Consider the following 20,548-nt stretch of genomic DNA (forward strand, 5'->3'; position numbering starts at 1 on the left):
GCCGCCTCGGCCGGCCGCGCCCCCCGCCTCAGCCGCCTGCCCGCCCCGCGTCAGCCCGCCGGCCGGTGTGCGCCCAGAGCGCCCGCCCGCACGCGCCGCCGCCCCGCCCGCCGTGCGCGCCCCCGCGCCCGCGCGCCCGCGCCCGCACCTCCGGCCTCCGCTAGGTGATGCTGCGCCCGCCTGCGCGCCGCGCCGGTCGCCGGGCGGGGCTGGGTTCCGACGGTCGGTACCGGGTCCGACTGGTGAGCCAGGTTCGGACCGTATCGGGTTCGAGCGGGCGGTACCGGGTCAGACGGGCGGGCGGCTGGGTTCGGACGGTACCGGGTTCAGACGGGCGGCACCAGGTCCGACCGGTGGGCGGGGTTCGGATGGGCGGTACCGGTCCGACTGGTGGGCCAGGTTCGGACGGTGGGTTCAGACGGGCGGGCTGGTTTCGTATGGTACCGTGTGGGGACGGGCGGTATCGGATCCAGCTAGTGGGCGGAGTTCGGACGGGCGCTGCCGGGTCAGACGACCGGGCCAGGTTCGGCTGGGCGCGCTGGGCCGTGGAGGCCGCAGGGCTGGGACTCGCAGAGCTCCTCTGGGCGCTGATCGCACGGGGCCCCGCAGCGCCCAGTTCCCCTGCGGGCTCCGGGGTGACTCCCGTCTGCTGGGCCTTCCTCCCGAGGGGGGGCGCGTCTGTCGTGGTGCTGCGGGTGTTGGCCCCACGGTGTCCGGTCGGAGCGGCCTCCTGGCTGCGTGTGGATCAGAAAACACGCCTTCTCGCAGCACCAGGTTGCAGCCGTAGGTGACGGGGTCCCTCGAGGTGTCCCCGGGCGCGGGGAGATGCTGCCTTTCCACAGCACTAGAGCCTCCGAGTGTCCCGGTGCCTCTGCAGACCTAACATTCCTTTCAGCAGCAAGTTTCGTCCATTTTAGGAGTATTTATTTCATTAGGTGTTTTCTCTTTAATTGCCTCTCCCCCCCAACACCCCCCGCCAAAAAAAAAAAAAATTTGGCTGCAGAACACCTGCCAGCAGACATTTCCCCCGTGCTGGGCCAGGTGAAGTCAATCTCCTGTGTTATCTGTGATGTGGTGCAACAAAAACCTTCATCTCTGAAATACCACAGCTAAGTGATGAAAACAGTGAGCTGCGTTTGACAAAGCCTCTTTAGTTTTGTCATTGTCTTTTACAGTGTGAGATGATTTTTCCCTCCACCAATTGGATTTCTTCTCTTCTGGGAAAGACGAGAATTCTACCAGCCCTGCTGGGTTCTGTCTTCAGCTCTCTTTTCTGCGGCACTAGTACAGTTCAGCTTCATAAGGAGGCTTTTCAGCAGAGAAGCCTGCGGGGTTGAACCGGTGCCATGGGGGAATGAATTCTTCAATAGATCTCTAGCCTCCTTTCTCAAAATTAAAATGTGGTGACTTGCGGAAAAGCATATGTATATAAACGACACATCCGTGTTCTGACATTCTGTTCCTTTATGCTTTTTAGTTCCTGCGCTTCTTTATAGACTCAAGTTGTTTTTTGCTTTGGGATTGTGTTTGTTTGTTGCGGAGAACACCACCGTGTCCATACAGCTCAGAACTGTCCAGCTAAGTTCCACACATGCCATGTGGGTCATCAGCTATAGTGTCAGCTGAATTGTAACAGTAAGAACTTTATTCCTGACTATGCTATTAGCAAGAATGACTTGGCTCTTAGAGCAAAGAATTGGTTTGCAAAGCGGGCAATTAGTTTGCTGGTGTCAGAAGTAAGTACGTGTAGAAAATTTAATATTGCTAGAAAATAAATATGGGCTCCCTGCAGTGTTGTTTTTATAATAAACGTGTAGCATACATGAAATGCCTACAGTTTGATGCAGGACATGTAGAAGGCTCTAAATCAGTGTTAGTTATTATTGGTTTTCTGACTCATTAAAAATCCCCATTGGTATTATGTGTGAGTGGTGTATGAGTATACAATTCACAGTAGGTCCCAACCAGCATTAGTTTCTTTTTTTTTTTTGCGGTACGCGGGCCTCTCACTGTTGTGGCCTCTCCGGTTGCGGAGCACAGGCTCCGGACGCGCAGGCCCAGCGGCCATGGCTCACGGGCCCAGCCGCTCCGCGGCATGTGGGATCTTCGCGGACCGGGGCACGAACCCGTGTCCCCTGCATCGGCAGGCGGACTCAACCACTGCGCCACCAGGGAAGCCCCAACATTAGTTTCTTGACAAAGTTTTAAAAGCAAGGTGAGACCCATAGAATACGTATGATTATTAAATCATGAAGACTCTTAGAACTTGTATATTTAGGCCATGAAAACCTTCAAGCTAACAAATTCTTCTACTAATTGTAAGAAATATACTGAGCCATATGTTAATTTTGTAAGTACACGTGCTATCCATCTTCTGTTCTCATGGCACTGCTGAGTTGTGATACATTTCAGAAATCATAGTTAAGTGCTATTCAAGAAATGCTGTGTAACAAGTCACATGGGATTTTTTTATTAAACCTGCCGTGTAGACAGAGGAACTAAGTTGTGGGGTGAGAGACCAGACCGAAGGTAAACAAATCTTCATTGGGTGAGGTTTAAATCAGATTTTTAAATCTGAGTACCCATTTTAAAAAATTTATTTTGCAGTGTATATATTTACCTTTTGGTTTGCTTTTTTTAAGTATTTTATTTTTAGCTACACTATTAAGAGCTCCTATTTAAGTCAGCACTGATCTACAAATAGTTCTAAATATCTCTAAAACTTAAACCTACTTAAAACCTTGCAGTATCAGGTAATGGGGATAAATATATAAGAACAAATAAATAATGAAAAATTTTAAATTCTGGTTAAGCTTTGAACATTTAAAAATATTTTTTGAAACATTATGAAAACCAGCTTCTGAGACCAACCAAATGGAATAACTTATTCCTGCTGCAGTTTTCACAGGCTCTGGAAAATAGAAAATGTCAGGGAAAAGATCAGGAGCTTAATCCATCTCAGAAGAAAAAAATGGCACAAATATATTAACAATATTTAACTATATTAGCTATATTTAATGACCTATAGGTCATTTTCTAGCTGCCAATAGATTTCATATTTCAGTAAATTAAACAAATTTTAAAATATTTTATCCTGTAATTGTACAAAGCATCTTATAAGCTTTTTATTAGCTATATCAATTCAGAGGATGGTCTTTAAACAAAAATTAAAGGGATATAATAAAGGTTCAAATTGAAGAATTTCTAGGGTAGACTACCTTCCTCAGTAGCCTAAGCAAGTGAAAGTTAATTTAGTTAGCTAATCTAGAAAGTTAAATAACCAAACTCTTCCTTTGCCTAACCCATGACTAAAAAGGTCAGTGTGGCTAATTTAGTTAAAAAAAAAGAAATTCGAGAGGATACAGTCTCAAGAAATAAGTAGGGTATGTGCTACTTTATTGGATAAATGGAGAAATGTATCTTTAAACTCTTCTTCATTATTTTCCAATGTTCCTGATACTTAGTTAAATTTTAGGTTACCTAATAGAATTCTCAGGAAACAAGATTTCAGAGAAAGAAGAGATATAAAAAAGCCCTTAAAATAGGAAATTAATCTTACTTGTTTAAAAAATATCACTAATGCAGAAAGACTTCTGTGGTTAAATGTGTTCTCTAGCATTTTATAACCTAAGGTAATGCTGGGGAAAAGCCAAATCTAAAACAGTTAAATAGGATATTTACACTGAATACAAAGAAAATAGCCCATGTGTGTCTGTATGTGTGTGTCCATATGTGTTGCGAGTGTCCCTGTGTTAAGTGTGTGTGTGTGTGTGTGTGTGTGTGTGTGTGTGTTAGAGGGAGAATTACAGCCCGTGAACATTGCTCACTCCCCTTGCGGTGTGTTGGAAAGCTGCTTCATGAACCTTGTTTTTGTCCGCAGCCCCTGGTGTCTGGACCCATCTCTTGATTTTTGACCCTGTCTCCACTCCCAGTGCTGAGTGTCGCACAGAGCTTTGCGTGCAGTGGGTGTCAGACACATCACCCCAACTGGGTGAGCATGGTGTGCTGAGGGGCCACTAGCACACAGCGTCCACAGCTGCCGGCAGCTCCCGGTGGGCCGCTGCTCAAGTGAGGGGTCTTCACAAGGGCAGTTTCCTCAGCGTGGAGGCCTTGGGAGTTTTCCATCAGCCTTTCTCTTTTCTCTTGACAGGAGTCCCCAAAACTGGGGCTAGTTGAGGAAAGTGCCTCCCTCATTCCTGAAATTGAGGGCTCGAGCTCCTGAGCGGCCTTTATAGGACTCTGTCAACTGGCTGTCACTGATAAAACAAAAGCAAAAAAATGTAGGCATCATTATGGAAACCAGGTTCTAAGAGGAACTAAATGTAATAAACCTGACTCCCGGCCCAATTTTCACAGACTCTGGAAAATAGAAAGAATCAGGAAAAAGATCAGGAACTTAATAGACCTAAGAAGACAAATGGTACAAATATATCAACTATTATTCTCTGTGTCTCATGCCCTTTCTTGCTAGAAAATGGGTATTTATATATATATATATATATATATACACACAATATTTGTAATACATTATATTATTTATATAAATATAAGCATATAAATTTTATATAATTGTGTGATATATAATATATGCTGAGGTATGGCATATGCATAATTTTTTCCTGGAAACATTTTTAAATGCAAACTCCCATTAAATTGTACTTAAACAAATAAAAACATACCAAATGAAGGGAACATGTACTGTTAAATGCTTTGCCAGCAGTAAAAATAAGAGAAACCAGAGAAGAAAGTGTTGACAAGTGTCTTGTCCGTGGGAAACCCAGGACTGGGACATCCCCAGACTTCCCCCAAGCCGAATCTCTTCTTCATCCACCAGCATCTCTGGAAATCCGAAATACCACATTTCAGGTGTTTGCTTTTGGAAATGCAGTGCAACTTACGCATTTTTGAAAGTGCCGCTGACGTTTGCAATAATTCCATGAGAAGTGAAAAGCTTGGCTAAGGCTCCTGTCGTGATGGTGTTGTAAGTCTGTGCTCTGAGGCTCCCGTGCCACACACTTATACCTGCTCTAGATATACACGAGTGATAGACGAAAAAAGAAGGGGAAAATGTAAGTTTAGAGGGCTCTTGAAACAACGTGACCATCTCTGAGGATCGGTGTCCAGACACAGTGCACAGTGGTGAGAGGGGCCGGAGGAGCCATCCTGACAAACCCAGGGGCCCAAACCAGGCGGGTGCTGCCAGAAGCTGGGCTCCTGTCGGGTCGTGGGCACCGAAGTGCTCACGGGGAGGAGAGAAAACCTTGATACAGCCTCTGGCCTGGAGCTGAGCTGAGCCCTGCAGTGGTGGCTACATCTGGGATGCCTCCGGTCAAGATAACACGACTCGCTCCAGGAGCAGGGCCCCCAGTGGACCAGGTCAAGGCCTTCGTTAGCCAGAGGCAGGGGTGAGCAAAGGGGCACAGCAAGAGAGACCATGGGAGAGAGTCCCCCACCTAGGATGAGCTGACAAACCCAAAATGCCAATACCCACGTGTAAACCGAATGCTAAAGGACCATCAAAAGCAGCAATCTAAAGATGAACTCACTCCAGACAAAATAAAAGTCATAGAACAGTCTAGAAAAAGCTTTAAATGTTTAGGGACCTTAAGGGAATGTATGATGGAATAAATCCATAAAAAGGGATCAGAAATTGTGAAATAAAGAACTCACAGAAATAAAACAAGAATGTATTTTTAAAGAACCAATTGGAAATTCTAGAAATGATCCATTTAGGGGTTGACATAAAAAATGCAATAGAAGGAAGAAGAGTGCTGAGAAACACCTCAGGAAAGTAGAATGGAAAGAAAGATTTTAAAAAATAATAGTCTGGTCTGTGAGAGACAAGAACAATAGTCTGGGAGAGGTCAGTCTTATCAGAATTCCAGGGGAACAGAGGGAATGGCAGAGAAGCATAATTAAAGCAATAAAAGCTGGGAATTTTCCAGAATATGAGAAACAGGAGCCTTCAGATTAAAAGTGCTTTCAAACGTGGAGCAGGATGAATGAGACTAAATCCACACCTGGACACAAAGTAGGGAAACTATAGGGTAAAAGGTCAAAGTGGAAATGTTACAAGTTACCTGGGAATGGAGTGAAAACGGAGGGAAAAGAGTAGTATCAAAGAGTGGATCCAGAAAATAGTCCCTGGTTTGGGGGGAAAAAACCGTATCTGAGAACACTTACTTCTAGCCACTCGCTCACTTCTCTATATTCCAAATGCCCTATTTCAGTGGAACCATTTCCACATTTTGGCGTGCGTGGGTGAGTGAACTTCAGCAATAGCACAAAGATGTAGGTGAGCGCACACGGTACAAGACACAGGCAACCTCTGTCATATAGAAGCATCTCAGTGATAACATGCAGGCATAATAAGAAACCCCTCCTCCGTCCCCACTTGTCACCCAGCTCCAGCAGTTACCGCAGGCCTGCTTCATGGACCCGCTGCCCTCTTACTTCCCTCATCCCAGGATTACTTTAAAACAAAAACCAGACATTGTGTTGTTCCATTAGTGTTTCAGATGTATCTTCAGAAGACTAGGACTGTTAAAATAGATATTCCCCTACTATTATTATACCTTGAAAACAAACAATAAGAGTCATCGACTATCAACTCAGTGTTCACGTTTCAGAGGACTTTTTAAACCTATGTGTGTCCTCAGCCGAATCCCAGACACAGAACCAGGATGCGGAGTCCAGGAGTCTGTATATCTGAAGTCTCCCTCAGTGGTTCTGAGAGTCAGGGCTGATCATCGCTGGCTCAGATGACTGTTTAGGTCCTTTCTGACCTTGAGACTGTGACTTTTCCAGTGTCACGCATCTGCGGTCACACCTCTCCTTTCTCCTGGGTGAGGCTGGTTCCATTATATCACTGAACTAGCATGGAAGTCAGTTTTATGCGTGTGATCAGAGGTGTTAGAATGAGAAGGCAGCTTTGGGGAAGCAGTCAAATTACCCGGTGTGAGATCCATCCCTTACACGAATTGTAGGACAGTGAACGGGGTCCTTGTAGCTCTCGGAGGCTCAGTTTCCTCAAGCAAAAAATAAACTTCTTGATGGCAGTGACCTGAACAACCCACCTACCGGAGCCTTTAACAAGGTTTAAGTTAAAGTAAGCACGTGAATGTATTCTCCAAGCGTCCATGGGTATAGAAATGTCTTCAGTTTAGATTTGAATATTGGCACTGCAGGGGATAAAGAGGTACATGAGAAAAAGGGAAGTCCAGAAAACCTTTTTTTTTTTTTTTAATAGACTTGGATGGGAGTAAAACAGTACAGAAGTATTCATGCTTATGTATGTGGAAAAAAAGAAAAATCATTAAATATTCACTTTTTATGCATATTTTAATTATTAAAAGACACTGCATTAGAACCTCTCTTTGCTCAGAATGTCGCAGTAAGCCTTGGGAGGGTTTCAAGCCATAGAATTAAAGAATTAAAATTATCTGACTGTATTCTTGTTTGGGCTATATGTGCTACAATTGTTTTCACTGCAACGCTGAATGGGGTACGTTACATACTGTAAAACTGTAAACTTCTAGGTCTAGGGGAAACAAGTGCTCCTGTCTCCTCTCCCAAATGACTGAGCCACCTTTGCAGCTGTTTTCCATCTGCAGGATTCATGGTGTCTTGCTTCCAGTCCCTCCCCCCTCCCCCCTTCCCATCACATGGCTCCTCTGAAGGCCTGGCTTAGGGGCGTGTCGCCCTGGTCTTAGTGTTGTTTCTGACTCTTCCTCCTCCTCTTTCATTTTCCATATCCTACTGGGCCCCCCATCCTAGCAGTTCTTTCTATGACTGTACATCCTGTTGGGTTCTTTGATGCATCCTCTCCTCAGTTCAAACTGTCCCCATCTTCCCAATACACGCCTCTGATCATGTCTCTGTTCACCCTAAAAAAACCCTAGCACCCAAGGTGACTCAGCCCAGTTCAGTTTTTTAGCTCAGTTTCCCACTGTTCCACATGTGGGTTCCAAGCAGATTGTCCGCCTCCCGTCTTACGAACACGCCTCTGCCCGCTGCCTACCAGCCTTCCACATCCTCCTCCCTCCACTGGGAATGCCCCGTTCAGACCCACCGGTTGAAATCCTAACCATCTCCCTTAGACGTTAGCTCTGTGGACTGGTTTCGATGTCCCTCTCCTAAGCACACAGAAGGTCACCTCGCACGTGTGATGTCAGCTATGGCCACTTGACTGGTTTTGGTCAATGAAATGGTGTAGACGCAAAGTATGTCTCTTCTGGGTGGAAGACCCAGTGAGTGACCACCCAGCTCCGTCTTCCCTGGCTGCAGCGACTGAGTCGACGTAGGGGTGAAGGTGCCGTAAAATCGATCAGCCTGTCTCAGCCCTGGCTGACCCTGCAGAGTCACTGGGCCCTGCAGTGGGCGTTAAGCGCTGAAATTTGGGCCCAGTTATTACTGGGGCACAATGTGGCCTGTCTTCAGTACCATCGACTTCCAGACCCAGGCCCACGCCCTCACAGAAGTGCTCCCCGCTGACCACAACTGCAGGCCCCTCCTCCCGCTGGACCCGTGCAGGTGGTCTGTACCTCTCTTTGCAATCGTAACCCGGTGTGATGGAGACCACGGGCTCAGAGTCACACAGACCCCTCTTTGAATGTCAAACTACTGTTGGCCACTAATGCCCAATTCTCTTTCTGAAACCCAGTTTTCTTGTCTAAATAATTGACATGATGCCTCAGAATTGTGAAAAATGAATGAACTGCAATCCTGCAATCATATAGATGCAGTGTTCCCTAAATGGGAAACCTTTACATTGACATCGTTTTCTCTTCTTGGTATAGAAAACGCACTAACCTTAAAGAAATTTTAGGGAACAAGATTTTATTTTCTCTCTCTGTGATGTATAGAATAATTACAAGACTGCACAGATAAATTTTTCTGCCCAATATTTTTACCAGTTTTATATTTTTTAAAATAAGGCACAGATATTGATACATATTTATTTTTTAAGGTAGTTACCAAGACAAAACATAACTATGTAAATAATTGGATTATATTATTACACAATAATACTATCTTTTAAAAATAAATTTTAGATTGAGTTTTCACAAGAAAAATCAACTTAAAAAACCAATTATCAGGGCTTCCCTTGCTGCTCAGTGGTTAAGAATCACCTGCCAATGCAGGGGACGCAGGTTCAAGCCCTGGTCCAGGAAGATCCCACATGCTGTGGAGCAACTAAGCCCGTGCGCCACAACTACTGAGCCTGCGTGCCACAACTCCTGAAGCCCACACGCCTAGAGCCCGTGCTCTGCAGCAAGAGAGGCCACCGCCATGGGAAACCGTGCACCACAGCAAAGAGTAGCCCCCGCTCGCTGCAACTAGAGAAAGCTCACATGCAGCCAAAAATAAATAAAATTAATTTATTAAAAAAAACCCAATTATCAGAAAAGATGAAAATCATAGACTGAAAAATTTTAGTTGTTCATATAATGTGTCCAGTTTCCTTTGACCTGAGTATCTATTTTGAAAAGTATGACAATTTTTGGTTTCAAGGGTTTTTTCTTTGTTTGTTTAATGCAGACTTACTTAAATATCAAGGTCAAAATGAATAAATATAGAGTAACTCACATTTTAGATTAGATTGAAGCAATTTGTTGTTTAGATACGAAATTCTTTAAAATAATTATATATTAATACGTCCCGAGACCATGACTGTTTCACTAGGCTAGCAGGAAGCCACAGCGCAGTCAGGAATATATTACTAACTAAACAGTATTAGGATTAGGTACTATGTAGTTTGAGTATTTCATGGTTGTAATTCCCATGAGAAGCTTAAGATATCATTAGCATCTTTTAAAACATTAATCTCAGCAGCTAGTTATGAGAGAATTTTCTATGATTCTGCCCTTTCATTTGCACTGGGATTCCGGAAACAGACTCTTTTGGTTTAATAACAAGAGTTTTTTCAAGAAGCACAGTTTATTAATTTCCCACACAGTTATTAAATAAAGAAGACAGGGTTACAGTTTGAGTTTCAACTTATAAATATAGTAAACTGGCAATAGAGTAAAAAATAAACTTCTAGAGGGCTCTGTAGCCAAGAGTATATATATAACAAAATATCCAGCAGATATATACCCAATTACAAGTAAGAGTTATGCTCTACCTAAAGACTATTTGTTAAAATATAGTAAATTCATGAAGAGATGCCCATTCAAAGGCAAATGCCAAAAAATTATTTTCTTTAGTTTAATAATTTGGTTTACTTGTTGCAAGGCAATTATAAGGAATGGCAAGGCAGGGTGAATTCCTGCTTTAAAAGGGTACATTCTAAGTACTTTCAGTCTTGTACAATTTTCTACACAAATCTACACCCTCACAAGCAGCCCCTATTCTGAGGTCACGTAGACTGCAGATTAATGTGAACGAATGTTAATATTTTAAGCCAGGAGTTGGCAAACTACAAACCTGTGGGCCAGATTCAGCCTGCTTTCCGTTTTTGTATGACCCATGAACTAAGAATGCCTTCACATTTTTAAATGGCTAAGAAAAAATAAAAATGAGAGGTGACATGAAATAAAATATTAATTCAAAAACCTAGATATATGGTATTAGCTAATAAAGAGATGTTAAGTTACAGAAGTAAAAGAGGAGGAAAGTGTCCACTTCTCATCAGATGGGACTTGATTTCACTATACTTGCCTTGTTGAAACAAAGAAGACATCAGATTCACAGCTGTTCTCGGAGGGCAGTGGTAATTAGCCCAGAGAAAGTGTTCTCGTCCAAAATGAGATTCTCAGGGTTTTCTACTGGCAAACCAGGTATCCAATATTTGGGGATATTTATAATTATAATGCATTCTGAAAGATCTTGTGTTTAACAACTTCGCTAAGTTCATTTATTCATTCTAATAATTTTTGTTTTCTACATGCACAATCATATATCTGCAAATAATGGCAGCTTTGTTACTGCTTTTCCAACATTTATATTTTTATTCCACTGGCTAGAACTGATAGTTTAATGATGAATAGTGTTGGTGACACCAAACATTCGTGTTTACTTCCTAATCTCAGGTGGAAAAGTTTCAAAATTTCACTATTAAATATGTTTTTAAATTCTCTTTACCATGATGGTGACGTTTCACTTTATTCCTACCTTCAAAAAAATCTGTTATTGTAATAATGAAATATAAGTTTATTCCTAGATGCCAAGAGATTTTCTTTTCAAATCATAAATGGATTAAATGATTTCACATAGTTTTTCTTTATCAAGTCTATGATTACATAATTTTTCTTTTTAGAAAAATAATGTTAATATGCTACTCCCAGGAATGAACCCCAAATTTTGTGATGTGTTATCCTTTTTATACTTTGCTATATTTCATTTGCTAATACTTTATTTATAAATTTTAGATCCATATGCATGAGGAAGTTTAGCCTATCACTTTAGTTTCTTATAATGTCCTTTTAGATTTTGATGTCAAACTTATGTTAGTCTCATAAAAATTACTTCGAAGTGTCCCCCTTTTTCTCTTCTTTGATCTTCCCTACCCCTCTTTAAACATTTGGATTTGACTTAGGCCTGGAGTTCTCTTTTGGGGTGGAGGGTGGAGGTGGGGAGTGAAGGTGGGGATGTTTTAAGTTCAGATTTATGTGCTGAGATTTATCCGTCTCACTAATCCTTTCAAAGAGCTGAGTCTCAGCTTTATTTATTAGCATCAGTCATCTAAGGAGGACATGAATTCTGGGAAACGTTGAGTATCTGGTTGAGAATACAAAGAGACTCAAATTATTGGAGTGGAAGATGGGCTTTATTGATATTTTTCAGGAAGTTCAGCAAATTCTTAAAAATTTATTGAAATATAATTTATTGAAATATAATTCACATACCATAAAATTCACCTCTACAGGTGTGTAGTTCAGTGGGTTTTTGTATATATTCACAGAGCTGTGCGACCATCACCGCTAATATCAGAACATCCTTCCACCCTAAACCTATTGGCAGTCAGTCTTCACTTTGCCTAACCCCACAACCCTAGTAAACCACTAATCTTTCTGTTTCTACTTTCATGCCTATTTTCGACATTTCATTGAAAGGGTATCATACAATATGTGGTCTTTTGTGACGGGCTTCTTTCACTTCACTTAGCAAGTGAAGTGAAAGGGTCATCTTGTTGTAGAACAAGTTTGTTTTAAAATGAAAAAAATTGGGGCTTCCCTGGTGGCGCAGTGGTTGCGCGTCCGCCTGCCGACGCAGGGGAGCCGGGTTCGCGCCCCGGTCCGGGAGGATCCCACATGCCGCGGAGCGGCTGGGCCCGTGAGCCGTGGCCGCTGCGCCTGCGCGTCCGGAGCCTGTGCTCCGCAACGGGAGAGGCCACAACAGAAGGAGGCCCGCGTACCACACACAAAAAATAAATAAATAAAATAAAATAAAATGAAAAAAATTACCATACAAATCCTAAAATATGATCAAAATGTAACCATTACTATTACAGTATTAGACTTAATTATCCCTGCCCAGTGTGCTTCATAAGGTGCTAATATCTATAATGAATTTTATAGATTAAAACATTCTCGCCTTCGTTCATTATGCTGAAAGGAAAAAAAAATCAAGGTGCAGGATAAGGTTGTACAATTAATATTTCTAAAATTCTTTCTTAGTCAATGAAAAACATCTTCATAAATTATTAAATGTAACTTAAAAATCGGCTAATGTATGTTGTATGATATAATTATTAAATTGAAAGCTTTAGTTAAAAATAGAGTATAACATATCTTGCTTTTCTATACAAATTAAAAATGTAAAACTTCACAGCTAATCTGAGAAGCTTTAATTTGGAAACATTTATGTCTGAGGTTTCATGAGATGTCAAGATTCTACTCAAGTCTGAAGAAAATATTTACAACACATACTTCTGGGGGCGGGAGAAAATGAGGATTACAGTGGATCACAAGGCAGTATCTTGACTGTGGTGATATTTTCATGGGTGTGTACATATGTGAAAACTAAAAAAATTATACTCTTTAAATATGTGCATCTTATCGTATGTTAATTATACTTCAATAAAACTGGCAAAAAAGATTCTGCCCTATCTGAAACCCAAATCATGTTATATATCTAGTAAATGTCATGCACTTGGTCAAAGTGGTTTCCTGTGTGGTTTTCACTTCTTGAAGTAGTTACACTTAGGCAAAAATCTGGCCACTTTTTTCTTTCTGATCCTTTTTAAGACCATTTAATTTTGGCAATTTCGCTGCTTCTCTTTTTTTAATGGGCATATATAGCACAAACGTTTTAGAAGTAAAGCAGTAGTCAATATTGGGAATAAACCATACATTTCAATTGTATAAAATCTTTCTCTGTGTCTAGAAAAGAATTATAATCTTTAAATTTAAATACAATTTTTAAAAAAAGTGTTTTCTGGTAAGAAATCCCTGCAGAAATGCACACATAATAATGACTTAGAAAATTTGTTTTTAGACCAGAATAATTTTTTCAATTGGGTTACCAAACTATCGAGAAATATAATATTATTGGCTTTACGAGAAAAAAAATTGCACGGTGTGCCCAAATTCAGGTGCCACACCATGTAGCATTAAAAATGGCCTGGCCAAGGGCTTCCCTTGTGGCGCAGTAGTTGAGAGTCCGCCTACCGATGCAGGGGACACGGGTTCGTGCCCCGGTCCGGGAAGATCCCACATGCCGCGGAGCGGCTGGGCCCGTGAGCCGTGGCCGCTGAGCCTGCGCGTCCGGAGCCTGTGCCCCGCAACGGGAGAGGCCACAACAGTGAGAGGCCCGCGTAACGCAAAAAAATAAATAAATAAAATAATAATTAAAAAAATAAATTTAAAAATGGCCTGGTCTGAAGAGTCAAAGATTTAAGGGGACAAAAAAAAAAAAAAAAAAAAAAAGCTGTCAGTGTGTCTGCTCATAAGAGACCCGTGGACAGTCATCTCCTGACTGTGGGCAATCTTCTTCCAGTTATTACAGACTCGTAAATTAAACCCTGGAGGAGGCATCCGACCTGCGCAGGGTCACAAAGCTTACGTTGAAGCATCAGGACTCCAGTGCAAGTGGGTCTGATCCCTGAGGTCACTCTATCAGACAGCTGGCCAGCATCCTTCCACAGGAGAGAGCAATTCGTTAATACAAAAAGGCATTATTACCACAAACTCCTGAATTTCCCACCTAGCTCCTGGAGTATGTAGATTTTTCAATGACAGACCTATTACCATCAATCCTTTTAAACAGGCCTCACAGCCTAGCACTACCATTCTGCATTTTTCACATGTAGAACATGAATTACAGAAAGTAAACCAGCAGGAGAATCAGAATTGTAGCAGGGACAGGGCGCATCCTAACTGGGTTTGATCCCAGCTTTGGAAAGCAAGGCAAAGCAGGGACCCCTGTGTCCCCTTCAATCTTTGACTCTTCAGACCAGGCCATTTTTTAATTTATTTTTTATTTTTTAAATTATTATTTTATTTATTTATTTTTTTGCGTTACGCGGGCCTCTCACTGTTGTGGCCTCTCCCGTCGCGGAGCTAGGCTCCGGACGCACAGGCTCAGCGGCCACGGCTCACGGGCCCAGCCGCTCCGCGGCATGTGGGATCCTCCCGGACCAGGGCACGAACCCGCGTCCCCTGCATCGGCAGGCGGACTCTCAACCACTGCGCCACCAGGGAAGCCCAAGATTTGGTTTTTTTGACTGTTAATAGTTGTCAACTCATCATTACTTTCTTTCAGGTTTCAGTTGGTACCTGTAATTCGATTCAAGTTCCACATCCTAATTATACCTATGAACAAACAGCCAGATGAAAAGTAAAAGCATTTTCTGGCGTTTTTCTCTCAGCTCAAGTCAGCTGTTCAGATGTCTCCAAGGATAGACTAAAGCTTTCATGTTCAGGTGGTGCCCGAGCATCTGGCATGGGGTGCCAGTTTTAAGTGTTATCCATCGACTGTACACCTTGTACAGTACAGCATGTTTGTAAGAAAAAATGCAACCAAAGAATGTCCGCCGCGCATTAATCCTGTCTCGTTGTGTTTTCTTATTGTAGTTTACAGGAAATAGAAGAGTAGGCTAGGAGGAGATTATCAAAAGGAAAATGAGAAAGCACTCTCACTGAGAGGTACCAGCAGCTTTTGTTCAGGCTTGCCGCAGTGTGGCATGGGACTAACTGTGGAGCGTTCCCGGTGGTAAATTCTGCTGAGAGCCTCACAAATACTGTGGCGATCTCTCCTATTTCTAGTTCCTAACTAGATCGGACAGACTCCTCTAACTTCTACGGCCTCATCCGTGCCTGCTGGGCCTCTGCCGTATTGGATATTGATCATATGCCACGCTACCACACCCACAAGGGTTACAACGTTTAGAAATTCTTACCAGAGCTTCTCGTAAAACTTTCACAAGGAAATCATGAAATATTAAACCATGTGAGTTAGCATTTCTTTGTCAAAACATTTTATTGTAACTTCTGTTTAAGGAAAGCATCCAAACCACCAAATTCTGCTTGTGTTTAGTTTCATTGAACAATGTCTTTATAAAGTGTTTCTGGAGAGTTTTCTTTCAAGACCCACTCCCAGAACATATGCCCTTGGATGTGATTTGCAGTTTGTTGGAGAAGATTTGAGTTTCCTTTTTATTTTATTTTTTTAATTTTTATTTATTTATTTTTGTGTGTGTGTGGTACGCGGGCCTCCCTCTGCTGTGGCCTCTCCCGTTGCGGAGCACAGGCTCCGGACGCGCAGGCTCAGCGGCCGTGGCCCACGGGCCCAGCCGCTCCGCGGCATGTGGGATCTTCCCGGACCGGGGCGCGAACCCGGTTCCCCTGCATCGGCAGGCGGACGCGCAACCACTGCGCCACCAGGGAAGCCCTGAGTTTCCTTTTTAGTCTGTGACACATTTCCACACCCAAATGCCTTGTTTACATTTATGACGTTTATGGCTATAGCTGGGGAATACGCAATGCTAACGCAGAGCGTGAAGATTACCTTGTTTGTTATCTGAGAGCAGCGGTTTAATATGCTGTCTGGGCGAGAATAGGCCAGAAGCGCCTGACAGAGGCAGCCTGGGCTCAGCCAGCCCCCGGCCCTGAGTCCAGACGCTGTGCAAACGTCGCTGTTTTCCGCTCACTCGTTTCCACGTGTGTACACGATCCTCCGCACAGACAGTCCTGCCGTGGTCACGTCCCTGGGGTCCCGCCGCTCCCGGCCCGGCCCGTGCTCCCCAACCTGGCACTAGGCCCCGTGGCATCCATGTGAGGACTGGCTGCCTTATGGACGCTTTAGAAGTAGGATTCTATTAAGCTCAAGGCCTGACCTAACGAGGGTGCTTGCAAACGTATCAACAGTGGAGGACGGGGTGAAGCGATTCATAATCCTGTGCGTCCATACTCTCTGGCTACCCTCCATCTGCCTTGCCTGGCACCTGCTCCGTGCCCGGGAGGCTGACCTCTCCCCTGACTGAGTGTGAACACTAGGGAACACGGGCCGGAGGCTGTGGGGACAAAGGGAGCGCGGGGTCTCTCTTCCCCCTGCTCCACAGCGTTCTGCCATCTGGCAGGGGCTTGGCTCCTCTCCAGCCCCCACTCTTGCCAGGCGGTCCTCAGGATAGGCACCCTCTCAGCATCCGGCATCGCCGGTCCCTCCCCTCCCGTCTGGGGGCAACAGTTCCCCTGTTGCTTGGTTCTGAGATGTCTAGAAGCTTCACTCCGCCCATATATATATATATATATATATATGCTTTATTGAGATATAATTCACAAGCCACACGATTCACCCGTTCAATGGTCTGGGCTACAATCACAGAGTCGTGCAGCTGTCACCACCATCAATTTTAGAACATTCTCATCAGCCCAGAAGAAGCCCTGCACCCACCAGCGGTCACTGCCCCGGCCCCCGGCCCCCGGGCCTCTGGCCTCAGGTAAGCACTGATCCACTCTCTGCCTCTGTAGATGCCCATGCTGGACATTTCACAGAAAAGGACTCCTCCAACTCTTCCCCCTCCCTCTGTGTTGCCATAACCCTGCCCACATCTGTATAAATAGTCCCTCCAGAAAACCCTCTTCTGTTAAAGCCTTTGCAGTGTGCCACCTTTGGGGCCAGGACCCCACTGGTTCAGGCCTGCTTGCCAGTTTGGAGAAATGGAGCCCCGAGCTCCGGCCGTCGGAGGTGGGGGATGCCCTTAATAAAGAAGCAGAAACAGACGCCGTCTGGGTGAGAGTCGCTTTGATCTGCCGCAAGATGCCCTCCAGGCAGGGAGATAACGACACTGCTGCTCAGGAAGGTGGTGCAGCCACACGGCTCCATCCCGGAGCCCCCCGCCCGCAGAGGCCAAGCTCAGGACCACAGAAAGCCTGGAAGCTCCCCAGGTTCCCTCTGCTCCTTGAAAAGCTTGAAGACGCCGAGCGCCTGCCCGGCTCCTGGTCTCTGTCACTCTCCCAGGCGCCTTTAGCTGTCCCCACGTCCCCACCTTCGCCAGCGCACCGCGTTCTGCGCGGCAAAAGGCTGGCTCTGGTCACACAGCGAACAAACCCAAGTGTGCGGGAAGAGGAGCAAAGATACCAACCAGTGGGCGGAGCCACGGCCTCGACAGGCTGGGGCATCCGTGGCTTGACAGCTTTTCTGCCGAGTGTGGCGTTGGGAGAACAGTCCGGAAGAATCCCTGGGCGGACCCGGCCTCGACGGGCAGGTGCAAGAAGGGAGGTGCACAGAGGAGGATGAGGAAGAGGGACGAAGGTACAGGGAGCAGTTCGGGAGGGATCAGGGCAGGGCCCTTAGGGGGGCTTGGTTCCTGGGGGGCTGTGGAGGTGGGAGCCTGCTCGCAGGTTTATCAATTTAGGAAGTCGTGGGTGACCAGCAAGGGCAGCTTCTTTAGGGAGTCAGGTTTGGTGAATTTTATTTCCTTACTAGTTGGGGGGCAGATAATCAAATTTCAGCTTTTTGGAGTGTGAAGGGAAGTGAGGAAGTCCAAACAGGAAGTGCAATTTATCAAGAAGTTGGGTGGTAAAGGCAGCGGGACGGGGAGAGCAGAGCCCACGGATTTTGCATGAGACACAGTACAGTACGTTGGTGATGGCGACGGGGCAGCATCAGAGGAGAGGAAAATGTTCAGGACCAAGAGGCCCGGGACGAGGAGACAGAGAAACTATGAGAAGAGCATCCGCCCTCCGCAGTTGCTGCTCCGGCGGAGACCCTTGTGCGTTCGCTCCCAGCCGGGGTGGGCGGGTAGCAGGGGGTTTCTAACAACAACAGCAAATCTCAGTTTTGATAGTTTCTCTAGCCTCTTTATCCTGATTCCTCTCTCTGTCCTGAGCTTTTCTTCACTCTCTCTAACTACTTAGCCATTATGTGTCTTAGCCCGCAAGATGAGATCTGAAATCTATTAAAGAAAAATACAGCAAGACGCGGGAGGAAGAAGAAAAACTATGAGCAGCAAATACAAAAGATTAAGGTAATTGAAGTCTGGAACCATTGAATGTGGGTACGAAGACCCCTCTCTAATTCGGTGGCTCTAAATGCCATAATTGTCCAAAATTTTACTCTCCTAACAAAGGCACTGAATCACACACGTGCAAAAAGGTTAAACTGTTATGTGTTTAAGAATGCAAAAAGAAGTTTCACATATTACAAACCATCTAAAATAGTTTTTAAAAGTATTAGCCCTTAAGGGAGTGAGTTTCCATTATTTCGAAAAACAGATTGTATGAAACAGTTCACTCTCGAATAACGCCGACCAAATAAAGCGTCGGTAATAAATGTTCACAAAAGATAAGAAAATGTTCACAAAAGGGGCAGGAAGGAAGGAGCTGGCTGTTTGGGTGGCAGAGCCTGTGGCATCGGAGCCCTGGGGCTGCAGTGCCCGTGCCCGGAAGCCACCGTCCAGCCTTCACGAGCTGGACCCCCAGGGTTCCCTGAACTAGCCAGTGCCCCTTTTTAAAGAAAAAACGTTTTTTTAAATGGACGACTACTTGCCAACTTGAACAACTTTTAACTTGGTTCATTTTGTTACTAAGTTAAATTTAGTTGTTTTTGGCAAGTGTATTCATTCTTAGTAGTTTTGCCTTTCAATTTTCCTCTGTAGACTAGTGGGTACAAAGAAAAATGGTTGCGGCTTGGAACCCTGCCCTGACACCAAATGAAAGGAGCTTTCAGCGAGGACGTTGTGACGCGAGATCCTCCCTTCTTCAAGGAGTCCTCTCTAACCCCATTCCGTACTTGTTTCCTCCTCTCTGCTTTATCTCACTTTTGTTTCTGGTGGGTGTATGCTCTGGTCCAGAATATAAACGTTTCAAGCCCCAGATGCATACCTCCTCTCCCCCGTCCTCAGGGCCCTTTACATGACGCTAAGCGTGCAATGGGTGTCTAATTAATACTCGAAGACACGATCTGATTGACTTATAGAACGCTGGCCTGAAAATGAGGAAAGCTGGCCTATTTTGAGCTACGACGTACCATTTCCATCACCTTCGGCACCCTGCTTATTGTCTCCATTTCACTAGTAGCTGACTGAGAATTCTTACCTGAACCAGAAGAAGGCACCCAGTGACGTAATGAGAAGATGTTATGGTGGCAGCAGTGTGGCCAGGGCAGCAGTCAGCAAGGCTCTCAGAGCTGAAATGGGGTTGCCCTGCCCTCACTGGAGACCCCCGCTGTCACTGAGAGTCACAAAAACTGTCCCCCAATTCTCTGGGGTGCTAGGGCATCAGAAAGGGTTGGCCCACTTAGAAGAAGGTGCCAGGCAACAGTCAGTGTCTCACCGTCCTTCTGTGTCTGACACAGGCCGCTCTTGTCTCCTCTTTGCGGCTATGACAGCCTGATCCCTGTCACAAAAGGAAGTTTCAAAAGCGTGAAGGTTACCGTTAGAATCTGACTTACCAGGAAATGGGGCAGAGCTTGATGCAGCACATTCCAAAGATGGGGAAGAAAATCGAGTTGTTAATCTGAGTCATTCTCCTCAAGGACAAATTCACATGTTGAACAGTTTGGACCAACGAAGGGTGAAGATTAAATAATTGTATCCCGACAGCACATCCGCTCAGAACTGGACTGAATAAACCCTATGATAAAAGGGGACTTTTCAGAACCACAGATAAAATTTGAGATCTATGTCACTTGGATGGTAAAAATCACTTAACCTCCGGAAGTTCCATTTACCCTCAGGACGTTTTCCCTCTTTATCAATTAACGGGATGGTTTTATTTATTAGTCAATCCTACCTTCTTCTATAACCTTTTCTTGAGAGAGAAAGCCCCTCATTCGGTCGTGAACGTCACAGGCGCTTGTACCTTTCCCCCGTCTCATCAGGACCCTTGGTGCCACCGTCAGGCGCTGTTCCTATTTCCATGTCAGAGACGGAAGCTCAGGCGCCCGGCGCTGGAGCTGCCCGTGGACCTGGACCCAGAGGTGCGACCCCAAACCGAGGCCTGGCCTGAGGGGCGTCAGGACACGGCAACGGTGAAGGTTCTCTCTTAACCGCAGAGGAGAGGTTGTTTCTGCTTTGTAAGACTGCGAGTCCCTTCTGGCTTGTTCTTTGGCAACAGCCTAGAATCTTCCCACCAAGGTTAACCTCACAGAACAGCACAGCTGA

At 44.9% G+C, this 20,548-nt stretch overlaps 1 long non-coding RNA gene across 1 annotated transcript; it reads left to right on the forward strand.

Moving 5' to 3' along the window:
* Window positions 1–136: 136 nt before the first annotated feature.
* Window positions 137–4,471, forward strand: LOC114487021 (uncharacterized). Its single transcript, XR_003681588.2, has 3 exons — window positions 137–242; window positions 1,176–1,635; window positions 3,881–4,471. It is a non-coding gene; the product is annotated as an uncharacterized lncRNA (long non-coding RNA).
* Window positions 4,472–20,548: the final 16,077 nt, after the last annotated feature.

Source organism: Physeter macrocephalus, chromosome 10 (assembly GCF_002837175.3).
Source record: "Physeter macrocephalus isolate SW-GA chromosome 10, ASM283717v5, whole genome shotgun sequence".
Classification (NCBI taxonomy): domain Eukaryota; kingdom Metazoa; phylum Chordata; class Mammalia; order Artiodactyla; family Physeteridae; genus Physeter; species Physeter macrocephalus.